Below are 13,595 nucleotides of genomic sequence, written 5' to 3'. Positions count from 1 at the left end.
TTTTTTATTATTTTTATTTTTTATAATTTTAAGGTTTTTTTAATAAAATATGAACATTTTGCAAAAGCACATTTGTTCAAACTGAGTGATGTAGGATAACCAGAGACCATTGATATGTAAATTGAATTTAGTGACAATACAGTTTGTAACATTGAAGTTGTTGACTCTTTTTTGTAGTAATGATTTTCGGGTTTTGCACTTTGCCTCAGGTCCCTTTGGACTTCTCTCCGCCTACATATAGAGATTGAAAAGAAGTGTTGTTTGTTTAACTCACAAGTTATTGATCCGGGAAATTCGAATCTGTGAATATCCACCTTTTTCTTCCTGTAAAAGCAGGCGCAGACATTTGTAAATTTCATTCACATCCAGCTATTTTTAGCTGTACAAAACAGCTCATTTTGTTGCTTGATATTGAAAACCGCTGTGTTTTACCATATTATTTAAATGCATTATCAATTATGAACACACTGGTTTGTAGTGCAAACAGTTTTACTGATGATCAGTATTCATCCTGTCTGTGTGCAAATGGGAGAAAAACCTTTAAATGGATCCTCACTCCTTCTGTTCTTGTTTTCCAGTATGAATAATTTTTTCTCAGTGTTTGTGTCTGTTGTATCTTCATCTGCATGTCTTGTGTTGTAGGAGTCTCAGTGCAGAGGCAGACTCGTCCCAGACTGTGTGTGACAATGAGATTGTGAGCATGCCAGAGAGAGGACGCATTGACACAGTCACACGAAGTCTGCTTGTACAGGTCAGCGTACGTCAAACGGCTCTCAGACATCTTTTTTTTTTCATGATCCTAATGCTGCTCATGTTAGTATGATGTGTTGATGTTTTTGTTTTATTCTGCAAGCTTAAGGAACTGAAGAGACCAAGACCTACAGCTGGTTACTGTGTCCAAAGGGTTTGCAGACAATATTTAGCATCATAGTGTTTCTCTGCTGATCACTGATATGTGTTTCTGTCTCTCTGGTTCATAGGCGTGGAAATGGATCTGACTCTTCCTAAAGATGTGATAGAGGGATCATCCAGATCCTCTTTTTCAGTGAATGGAAACATTTACATACAAGCAGAAATGAGACGTTTGTGGTTGTTTGATCCAACAGGGAAGCCTGTTCAACAACAGAATGAAGGTGTGCTATTTGTCACTAAACATTATCACAGAAACAATGCCTATTTATCCATAACAAAAATATTTTACTTTACTTCCTCTAATATATATTTCAGGGTGGAGTTTTAAAACTTAAATCACAGCATCATCCATCTGTGAAGGACGTAGACTGTCAAACATACACAAATGTTAGCCAATCATGGCAGTGGGAGTTTAGTTCCAAGTTTTCAATCCACCATGCCTTCAAACAGAGCGTTGTGATGAGGGGGGTTAAAACAGGACAGAAAATAACCTAGTACTTCTAAATTATGTTTTTTGATGCAAAAATCTTGATAACATCATAAGTGGACCTCAAAGAACAGTACAAAATAAAAACAGAAGTAGTTCATGACTCCTTTAAGATTCACTGATAAATACATATTTCCTGAATATTTTTAAAATCATAATAAATATAAAAGCAATATGAATTGAAACACAGCAACACTAAACTAAACTAAGAAACACTTTGGTTATTAACACATTGTAATATAAACTGCATGTGTTTTGTGAATTGTCCTGGCTTTTTTTCTCATTTATTTCTACGTATTTTGTTACTTTATGAGGCATTTAGGAAGCTTTTCCTTTCTATTTGCTCTTTTCCAGATATGAAATGATTAGCATTGTCATTGTGGATATTAAACTCTTATCTGGATTCACAGCTGATACGGCAATGGTGCATTTGAGTGTTTCATCACAAACATTTTTTCCATAATGACCATGATTGATGAGTTTGATTTTTTTCTTCCAGATCCCAAAAAATATCCCAATGAATTATCAGATACAAATGAAACAGGTTCTTCCAGTGAAGAATCTCAGGCCAGCTGTGGTCAAAGTGTATGATTACTACCAAACAAGTAAGATTTTATACAGCAGTTTTTATTATGTGATGCAGATTTTTTATTCAGATTTAATCCATGTACACATTTCCATAGTCATATAAAACTCAACACACTCCCAATCAAGCTGCAGAGAATCTATTGAACCCATGCAGGTTAATACTTACCATCTGTCTGTTGAGGAGAGAGATCGACGCATCTCAAATAGACTATGCATGTACTGTGGCTTACCTGGCCAACAACGTAACAACTGCCCTACTCGTGCATCTACCTCCTCACAACGTTCGGTGAGTACTCCTCTCACTTCCCTGTGTGATACACAGTGTGTAAGCATTCCAGTTGAATTGTGGATAAACGACAAACAGATCATTACCTCTGCTTTACTCGATTAATGGCTGCTGGCAATTTCATTTCCGAGGAGTTTGCCAAGAAATATGACATTCGACTGACTTCATGCTCTACCTCTCTCTCAGTGGAAACAATAGATGGTCGACCACTGGGTTCTGGATCCATCACTCACCTCACTCGCAAACTAGTGATGGCGGCTGGATTACTTCACAAGGAGAGGATTCAATTCTACATTCTCCCCACATCTCACACTCCCCTGATTCTTGGATTACCCTGGCTGCGTCTGCATAATCCACAGATTTCCTGGAGAGAGGGCCAAGTTGTGAAATGGAGCACTCATTGTCAACAGAACTGTCTTTCTCTGGTCAAACCCATTCCTGTCTGTTTCGTGTCACTCTCTCCAGCACGAGAGTCCATTCTCGATCTTCCAGAGGAATATGCTGATCTTACGGAGGCTTTCAGTAAGGAGCAAGCTAACACCTTACCTCCTCACCGTAAATATGACTGTGCAATCAATCTTCTGCCAGGGCATTCTCCCCCAAAGGGTCGCATCTTCCCATTGTCTCAGCCTGAGTCCGAAGCCATGAAAGATTACATCAATGAAGAACTCCAGAAAGGTTTCATCAGACCGTCCACATCTCCTGCTTAATCCGGGTTCTTTTTCTTGAAGAAGAAGGATGGTTTTCTTTGTCCATGCATTGATTATCGTGGACTAAACGAAATGACTGTGAAATTCAGATACCCTCTTCCGTTGGTTCCTTCAGCCCTCGAACAGCTTCGCACTGCCCAGTACTACACCAAGCTGGATCTAAGGTGCGCATACAATCTCATTCGCATTAGAGAGGGGGAGATGAATGGAAGGAAGCCTTCTCCACCAACCACTGGACACTATGAATATCTTGTGATGCCGTTCGAACAATGGTCAATAGTCCATCTGTGTTTCAGTCATTTATTAACTAGGTCTTCAGAGACATGCTTAACATATCTGTGATCGTATATATTGATGACATACTGATCTACTCCAACACACTTCCTGAACATGTACAACACGTCCGAGCAGTTCTTCACCGCCTCATCAAATACCAGTTATACGCCAAGGCTGAGAAATGCGAATTCCACACGACTTCCACCACATTCTTAGGGTACATAATCAGTCCCGGAGGGGTGGCCATGGACGAGAAGAAGGTCAACGCCGTTCTTAACTGGCCTGAACCCACAACCCCTCAAGGAATTGCAGCGATTTCTAGGATTCACTAACTTCTACAGGAGATTCATTAGGAACTTCAGTACGGTTGTCGCCCCACTTACCTCGATGGTCAAGAGAGGAACTCAGCAACTACAATGGTCAGAACCTACTCACCAACGCGTTTCAGACCCTGAAGCAACGATTCAGCAACGCGCCCATCCTCCGCCCCCCTGACCCCTCATTACCTTTCATTGTCGAGGTTGACGCATCCAACACGGGTATCGGCGCTATCCTGTCCCAACGTCCAGACCCCGCCGCTAAACTTCATCCCTGTGCCTTTTATTCAAGGAAACTCAACTCAGCTGAACGCAATTACAGTGTCGGGGACCGGGAACTCCTTGCCATGAAGGCAGCCTTCGAGGAGTGGAGGCACTGGCTAGAGGGAGCTACGCACACCCGTTTACAGTACTAACAGATCACAAGAAACCTGGAATATTTACGCACCGCCAAATGCCTTAATCCTCGCCAAGCGAGATGGTCCTTGTTCTTCACTCGATTCGACTTCTCAGTAACTTATCGACCCGGCTCCAAGAACACTAAGGCGGATGCTCTCTCCCGTCAATTCGAGAAGGAGGATAGTCCCATAGATCCAGAACCCATTCTGCCGTTTCATGTAGTAGTTGCCCCCCCATTCAAAAGGACATCATGACTCTGCTTCAACAATACAGGGGAGCGGAACGAGACCCCAGTGGCCTGCCCAGTCGACAGAATCTTCGTCCCTGAACATCTTCGTGATCAGGTCATCAGTCAAAGTTCACTGCCATCCATCATCCGGTCACCCAGGTATCACAGCCACCATTAATCAGCTGGAGAACCGCTTCTGGTGGGAATCACTGCACAAGGACACAGCCAACTACATACAGCAATGCAATAACTGTATCATTAACAAATCATCCAAGCAATCTCCCGCTGGTCTCCTTCAACCACTCCCCATTCCACAACAACCCTGGTCTCACATTGCCATAGACTTTATTACGGATCTTCCCAATTCCCAAGGCCACACTACCATACTTACCATCATAGATCGATTCTCCAAGGCTTGTAGACTCATTCCACTACCCAAACTACCTACAGCTCTCCAGACTACAGAACACCTCTGCAATTGGGTCTTTCGATTATATGGACTACTACCCGAAGACACTGTGTCAGACCGAGGACCTCAATTCACCTCTCAATTATGGTCAGCCTTCTTCCAAGCCCTGAACGTCAATGTCAGCCTCACCTCTGGTTATCATCCCCAGGCAAACGGACAAGTGGAGAGGCTCAACCAAGAACTGAACCGCTTCCTCAGAACCTACTGCAATCAGAATCAGGACGATTGGGCTCGATACTTATTATGGGCAGAATATGCGCAAAACTCCCTTCTTAAACCCTCAACTGGTCTGACTAAATGTGTACTGGGGTTTCCAACCACCGATGTTCCCATGGTCAGGGGATCCAACGGACGTACTCCGGCTGTGAACGATTGGATGGCAAAGAGGTTTGGAATCGGGCTCATGTTCACCTTCAACACGCTGTTCGACCGCAAAAGGAGCAAGCGGACCGCAGAAGGCGCCCAGGTCCCAACTACCAGCCGGGTCAATGGGTGTGGCTATCAACACGGGATCTCCGTCTCCAGCTTCCTTGCCGCAAACTGAGTCCAAGGTACGTGGGTCCATTCCAAATCACTAGACAGATAACCCCAGTTTCCTTCCGGCTGTCACTTCCTAACACATATCGTATTTCTCCTACCTTTCATGTATCCCTGCTCAAGCCCGCTGCTGGTCCCAGAGACGAGGGAGAGGGGAGGTTCCATGCACAGGCCCCTCAACCCATCACCATAAAGGGCGAGGAGGCTTACCAAGTCCAGGAGTTACTCGATTCCAGACGTCGGGGAAGAATCCTACAGTATCTGGTCGACTGGGAGGGGTACGGTCCAGAGGAACGCTCTTGGGTAAATTCTGAGGATATTCTAGACCCCAATCTCATCTGTGAATTTCATCGCTTACATCCTGAAAGACCGGCCCCTCGACCCCGTGGTAGACCCCGACGTCATTTGCCTCCTCGCGCCAGGAGTCGCTCGCGGGGGGGGGGGGGGGGGGGCTCTGTCACGGAGACGAACCCCGTGGGAATACTGACACACACGATCCATCCATTCATTTACACTGACTACACTACATTTCCCACAAGGGGACTCTAATCACCGTCACAGGTGCTCTTCATCAGGACTAAAAAAGCTGGACTATCACAGGAGTTCAACGCGAAGTCTTGATTTGCTGTGTCTGTCATTTCTGAGCGTTACTACCCGTGTTTGTTTTCCGGTTACCGACCCTGTTTGATCTCCTTTACATACCTTTGCTGCCTACCTACCGACCCTAGCTTGTTTACTGGATTTTGATTCTCTGTTCTCCCTACGTTGCTGATATTGCTGGTATTGACCATTGCCTGTACAACGACAAGTTTCTGCAATAAAGCCTGCATAATCAGACTTTCTGGCCATGTCTCTTGAAAACAAGACTTTCTGGCCATGTCTCTTGAAAACACAATTAAAAGCAGCATTGAAAACAATGGTGAACTTGTTGAAATTGTATGTGTAGAAGCTACATGCTATGGCAACTACATTACATTTCAGATTCAGATGTTTTATGATGATGTTGTAAGAAAACCATGATGAGGACGTTGAAGAGCTTGATGAAGATGTGTTTATTGCAGCATAGCAGTGTCAAAGTACATTTAGTACCTTGGATTCAATGGAGTCAGAATGAACCCCTAACATCCTGAACTCAAACCATTGTTTTATACAATTACAGTTTTACTACCCTTAATGTAAATGAAGTTGTTCCTTTTGTACAGCTGTGCTCTGTATGTTAATGAAGTTCTGACACCCCCATTGTCTGAGATGGTTCTCGGTGTCCCACACCTATTCCCATTCTAGAATTGGTCACCATTTTCTCAGGATGTGATAATCACAAATGATCTAGAAACAACATAACTGACTTTCTTCTCTGTAATAATTAAGCCATTTTGGGAAATAAGCATGATTGAACATCTATTATTACATGAAATCTGGGTTGGGGCAGTCTGTAGTTTCTTACAATACCTTGTGAAAAGTTGTTCTATCTCAGCTCTGCTTTTTAATTGTCGCAATAAACTGTATGATGCCCATTTTTTGACCATTGTAGGTCCTTCTGCTCTAGAATATTTTTTTTTATTATTATTATTTTTCTTATCTCACAATTCTGAATTTTCTCTCACAAATGCAGGTTTACATCTCACAGTTCTGGCCTTTTTCTCAGAATTTTGAGATATAAACTTGCAATTCTGAGAAATAAAGTCAATTGTGAAATTTTTAACTTACAACAAACAAATCCTAAAAAAAAAAATAGCATTAACACAAAAAAGAGAACTTTGTAACACAATTCTGAGAAAAAAAAAATTGCATTGAGAGAAAAAAGTGAGCATGTGAGATAAAAATCACAATAACCTTATTGTTTTTTATTCATTGGTGGAACCGGACTTCCATTGAAACTTCTCATCCCATCACTCTCAAGAAATAATATTCCTAAAAACCAAAAGGACTCACAATAATACAGGTGCATCTCAATAAATTAGAATGTTGTGGAAAAGTTCATTTATTTCAGTAATTCAACTCAAACTGTGAAAGTCGTGCATTAAATAAATGCACACAGACTGAAGTAGTTAAAGTCTTTGGTTCTTTTAATTGTGATGATTTTGGCTCACATTTAACAAAAACCCACCAATTCACTATCTCAACAAATTAGAATATGGTGACATGCCAATCAGCTAATCAACTCAAAACACCTGCAAAGGTTTCCTGAGCTTTCAAAATGGTCTCTCTGTATGGTTCACTAGGCTACACAATCATGGGGAAGACTGCTGATCTGACAGTTGTCCAGAAGACAATCATTGATACCCTTCACAAGGAGGGTAAGCCACAAACATTCATTGCCAAAGAAGCTGGCTGTTCACAGAGTGCTGTATCCAAGCATGTTAACAGAAAACCAAACCAATTCACTATCTCAACAAATAAGAATACTTCGTAAGACCAATAAAAAAACAATTTTAGTGAATTGTTGGCCTTCTGGAAAGTATGTTCATTTACTGTACATGTACTCAATACTTGGTAAGAGCTCCTTTTGCTTTAATTACTGCCTCAATTCGGCGTGGCATGGAGGATATCAGTTTGTGGCACTGCTGAGGTGGTATGGAAGCCCAAGTTTCTTTGACAGTGTCCTTCAGCTCATCTGCATTTTTTGGTCTCTTGTTTCTCATTTCCCTCTTGACAATACCCCATAGATTCTCTCTGGGGTTCAGGTCTGGTGAGTTTGCTGGCCAGTCAAGCACACCAACACCATGGTCATTTAACCAACTTTTGGTGCTTTTGGCGATGTGGGCAGGTACCAAATCCTGCTGGAAAATGAAATCAGTATCTTCAAAAAGCTGGTCAGCAGAAGGAAGCATGAAGTGCTCCAAAATTTCTTGGTAAACGGGTGCAGTGACTTTGGTTTTCAAAAAACACAATGGACCAACACCAGCAGATGACATTGCACCACAAATCATCACAGACTGTGGAAACTTAACACTGGACTTCAAGCAACTTGGACTTTGAGCTTCTCCACCCTTCCTCCAGACTCTAGGACCTTGGTTTCCAAATGAAATACAAAACTTGCTCTCATCTGAAAAGTTGACTTAGGACCACTGTGCAACAGTCCAGTTCTTCTTCTCCTTAGCCCAGGTAAGATGCCTCTGACGTTGTCTGTGGTTCAGGAGTGGCTTAACAAGAGGAATACGACAACTGTAGCCAAATGCCTTGACACGTCTGTGTGTGGTGGCTCTTGATGCCTTGACCCCAGCCTCAGTCCATTCCTTGTGAAGTTCACTGCAAATTCTTGAATCGATTTTGCTTGACAATCCTCATAAGGCTGCGGTTCTCTCAGTTGGTTGTGCATCTTTTTCTTCCACACTTTTTCCTTCCACTCAACTTTCTGTTAACATGCTTGGATACAGCACTCTGTGGACAACCAGCTTTTTTGGCAATGAATGTTTGTGGCTTACCCTCCTTGTGAAGTGTATCAATGATTGTCTTCTGGACAACTGTCAGATCAGCAGTCTTCCCCATGATTGTGTAGCCTAATGAACCAAACAGAGAGACCTTTGCAGGTGTTTTGAGTTGATTAGCTGATTGGCATGTCACCATATTCTAACTTGTTGAGATGCTGAATTGGTGGGTTTTTGTTTAATGTGAGCCAAATCATCACAATTAAAAGAAGAAAAGAATTAAACTACTTCAGTCTGTGTGCATTGAATTCTTTTACAGTTTTTTCTGAATGCTTAAGCGCTAATCGTGATTCTTGTAGCACAATTTCTAAAACTATTAATACGTATAGCAAAACCACTCACTGAGTTTGCAAAACTAAAAGCACAAACACTGCTTTGCACTCAGTTTGCAATTTTGTAACACACACTTTGCAAAACTGTAGGCACAATTCACTGCACAACACTCTTTTTGCAGAACTTTAAACACAACTCACTGCATACACTCAATTACCAAATTTCCAACACACTCCTAGCAAAATTATACACATGTATGGCTATCATTAAACTATTTTGCCAACTGTCTGGCACACTTTTACATGTGAAAACTGTTTTAGATAATTAGTTCACTTTGCAATCAGCCTAAGCACTATAAATAAGCCACAGGTAAGCTGTCTGTGTGGAGTACAATGGAAGGAGCAGTAAGAGTGAGAAGAGTGAGAATCAGAGGAGGCCGAGGGAGAGGACGTGGAGGTGAAGAAGTTGGAGGAAGAGAACGTGGAGTTGAAGAAGCGAGAGGGTTAGAGGAAGTTAGAGGTAGAGGACAAGGAGGAGCAAGAAGAGGACGAGGAGGGGAAAGAGGAAGGGTAAGAAGAGTAAGAAATAGAATAACTGATGACATCAGAGCTACAATAGTGGACCATGTCATCAACCATGGGATGACCCTGAGGGAAGCTGGCCAACGGGTTCAGCCTAATTTGAGCCACTACACTGTGGCAAGCATCATTAGGACATTTCGAAAGGAGAATCGGTAAGTACTTTGTAGCACTGTCATACTCTAATGAGAAACACAACAGTACCATACATGCAAAAATACTGAAATTGTTACTTTACAGAATTGCTAGACGTCCAGATGTTGGGGGCAGAGGAAGAATGTTCACTCCAGAGCAAGAGACCCATATAGTGAACATGGTGATTGCCAATAATGCAATAAGACTGCGCGAAATACAGCAGCACATAATTGATAATGACACCATCTTTCAAAATATACACAGTGTAAGCATTTCTGCACTAAGTCGTGTACTTGCGTGCCACAGAATAAGAATGAAGCAAATTTACAGAGTTCCTTTCGAGAGAAACAGAACGTGTAAAGCAACTGCGATATGACTATGTGCAGGTAAGCTATAGTGTCATTGGTTCTGAATTTGGAAGTGCATACTGTAGTGCTGTGCATGGGCCTGATTTGTTTTGTCTTGTCCAGAGAGTGATGGAACTAGAAGCAGATGCCTTGGGACATGAGCTACTTTTTGTAGATGAGGCCGGTTTTAACCTCAGTAAAACCAGGAGACGTGGCAGGAACATTACTGGACACCGTGCCATCATCAATGTCCCAGGACAACGTGGTGGTAACATAACCATGTGTGCCGCTATAAGCCAAAATGGTGTTGTTCACCATCATGCAACCATAGGCCCATACAACACTGCACACATTTTGCATTCCTGGACACCTTACATGACATGCTCACTGTTCAGAGACCAGAGAATACCCGATATGTCATCATATGGGACAATGTTAATTTCCATAGGGCTGCTTTGGTCCGCAACTGGTTTACAGACCACCCATCCTTCATGGCACTCACCTCCCTCCATACTCTCCATTCTTAAATCCCATCGAGGAGTTCTTCTCTGCCTGGCGCTGGAAAGTGTACGACCGTCATCCTCATCAACAGGTAGCCCTTTTACAGGCAATGGAGGAGGCATGTGAAGATTTTGACCAGGCATCATGTCAGGCCTGGATACGGCATTCAAGGAGATATTTTCCCCGGTGCCTTGGACTGGAGGATATCGCATGCAATGTGGATGAAATTTTGTGGCCGGACCAAGAAAGACGACATGATGTAGGCTGATTGTCTTTTTTTTCCCTTTTTTTTTCTGAAATTACTATTTTGTGTTCTGACTTTGTCTTGGTTTTGATGAGTGTGAATAAACACCAATACTTGAAGTTTGGATCCTTGTATGTTTACATGACACTATGACAAAAGTATGACCTCAAATTGACATCTGTACACAGAGAAAGCAAAAGCCAGATGTGTTTTTTATTCATACCATCAGTGTGTAGTTGGCACATTGTGTGCTTAGTAGATGATGGCTTGTGTTTACTGTTTGATACGAAAACACCATTTTTACGAAGGTGTGAAGAGTTAATCTAGCTGAGTTCGCTTTTGCAAGATAACTACAATGTTTTGATAATTGGGTGAAAGGTTTTCTTATTTGTGTGTAGAGTTTTGCAAAAATAGCCAATAGTTACAAAAAATGTGCTTAAGCAATCAGAAAAAATTGTAATACACAACTTTCACAATTTGAGTTGAATTACTGAAATAAATGAACTTTTCCACAACATTCTAATTTATTGACATGCACCTGTATATGAGAATTTTTTTTTCAAACCTTGAGCGTTTCCTGTCTTTGTGAAGCATCTGCCAATCTGCATATCCATCCCAATGTTACAAACAAGATCCTAGACAGAAAATAAACAAACAAACATGGTAAAATCTTCATCATGGTGTAGAATCTTGAAAGATTTACAAATTTTAATGACCTGAGGTTTCAGAAGCCATATTAGAAGGGGTCAAAGGATTTGCAGACATGAAGAAACATTTACTCTGAGTGGGTGTAGGTGATTCTTGACCCTTGATTTCAGTATTGTTTGTTGAAACTGGAAAGAGCCCTAGGAGTATGTGTGTGTGTGTGTGTGTGTGTGTGTGTGTGTGTGTGTGTGTGTGTGTGTGTGTGTGTGTGTGTGTGTGTATAGTTTGTTCAGATGATGATGATGTGTATATTTGACCATTTTCTATAGGCTGTGTGAATGACTAAAAACAATATAAAATAAAATATAAAAATAAATATACATTTCCTCGTATAATGGCAGCATAAATTCATTGTAAACTTTGAGTTGTTAAACTGTAAAATATGTTTTGTAAATATCTGTATAAGTTTTTAATACATAATGTGTCATCTATATTTTACTGCATAAATAATACTTTTAATATTTACTATAGCACAGATGTATTTTTTAGGCTTTAGTAGTGCTAATATTGCACAGGTTTTCAAACTGTGCTGCCTACATGGTTGAATCATTAATCAAATAATCAATACAAATGTTTTTGAAGGACCACCTTTAGCAGGAGACTCCTTTATAAGAGACGGTTCAGTTCATGTCAAGACCTGGATGTCACTCGTCATCATGGATCTGAGCATTAGCTGCTGTTGGAAACGGCTCCTTCTGTTCTCTCTCCTTCTTGTCTGTGTCAATGGACAAACGTCAGGGCCGTAAGTAACTAAGCGGTTCTATTCGGTTTAATTTCTATATAAATCGTCTGTCACTTTTTCTAATTTAAAAAAAGGGTCAACACATTAACTTTGATGTTTTGCAATAAAATCCAGTTCTGCATTTCCTGAAAATGTCAAAAAAAACAAGCAAACAAAAAAAATCTTACTACTCAAATGATTGAATGCCTTATTATAATCTTACAGATCTTTCACGGTGACATTTCCTGCAGTGATCGAGTCAGGGTCTGAGGCCAAACTGTGTGCAAGTCTTCTCAAGCCCAATGAAAGCCTCGTCATGAACATTTATCTGGTTCATGGTGACCAGAGCACTTTACTGCTGCAGGAGAAAGCTGAGAAAGAGTTTCACCGCTGCTTTAACTTCAATGTCTGCCATCAGCACATTATAATAAATATATTCAAATATGTTTGTTTCATCATAATTCATCTACAGTAGGTATTTGAGAAGGTCTGTTTGCAGAGTATGTGAATACAGGATATTACTTCTCATCATGCTCCTCTGGTAGAAGAAGAATCTGTGCAGAGAATGAAGGTAGAACTTCAAGGAGAGTCTTTCAAGATAACTGAAGAGAGAAAAGTCATGTTCAAACGCTACCATCCTCTGACCTTTATCCAGACTGATAAACCCATCTATATTCCAGGACAGACAGGTGAGCTGTGACTGTTTAAAAGTTTAAACAACTGTAAATACTGTTTGTGGCCTGTACCCCTTCCTTCACAAAGCTACATTTTAATAAACAATATATTGAGCATCACAGTTTGATTTTACCCCAGCTTTGTGAGGTCAAACATGTACAATGTAAAATGATGCAGTGTTAAAATATCACTGTCATGGAAAAAATATAATGGAAAAACCGTGTGCTGTATAAACAGTTGTTTTAGCTTTTGAGATTAAAAATGTAAAAATGTTGATGGAAAAACACTTGAGGAAGAGTGTGTTTTATTCTTCTCTTTTAGTCCACCTAAAAGTCCAATGTCAGGAAAAACCTGATAGTACAGTCTGCAATAAAAGGAGGATGCGCAGTGCTGGAGCCTTTATGTAAACAGGTTGCCATGCTAGTACATTTGTGCAGTTGATGACACTGGCACTGCAAATATACAAATAGAACATTAAACCCAGGAATTAGAAATGTACAGTGTGAAATGTAAGATAAAAAATAACTAAAATTTCGAGTGAATGAGCATCGTAAAATAGTACAGTCAGGAATAGCTACAGCTTACAGTCCATTAGATCTGAAATACTGGTTATCACAATACAAACATGGATTATAATTATATTTATCACACATTTTTGTTTTCACAGTGACCTTTAGAGTTGTTACCATGGATAAAAACTTTTCATCGCTTGATCAGCAGGTCTGGCATGTGTTTTTTTTCTTTCTTTTCTTCATTTTTAAATATGTTCAACACACAA

At 40.8% G+C, this 13,595-nt stretch overlaps 1 pseudogene; it reads left to right on the top strand.

Annotated features, from left to right (window-relative positions):
- Window positions 1–667: 667 nt before the first annotated feature.
- Window positions 668–13,595, top strand: part of LOC109080991 — a 28,073-nt pseudogene continuing 15,145 nt past the window's right edge.

Source organism: Cyprinus carpio, chromosome B15 (assembly GCF_018340385.1).
Source record: "Cyprinus carpio isolate SPL01 chromosome B15, ASM1834038v1, whole genome shotgun sequence".
NCBI classification, from domain to species: Eukaryota; Metazoa; Chordata; class Actinopteri; order Cypriniformes; family Cyprinidae; genus Cyprinus; species Cyprinus carpio.
Note: the sequence above shows the minus strand (reverse complement) of the source record. Positions and strands in the feature narration are given on the sequence as shown.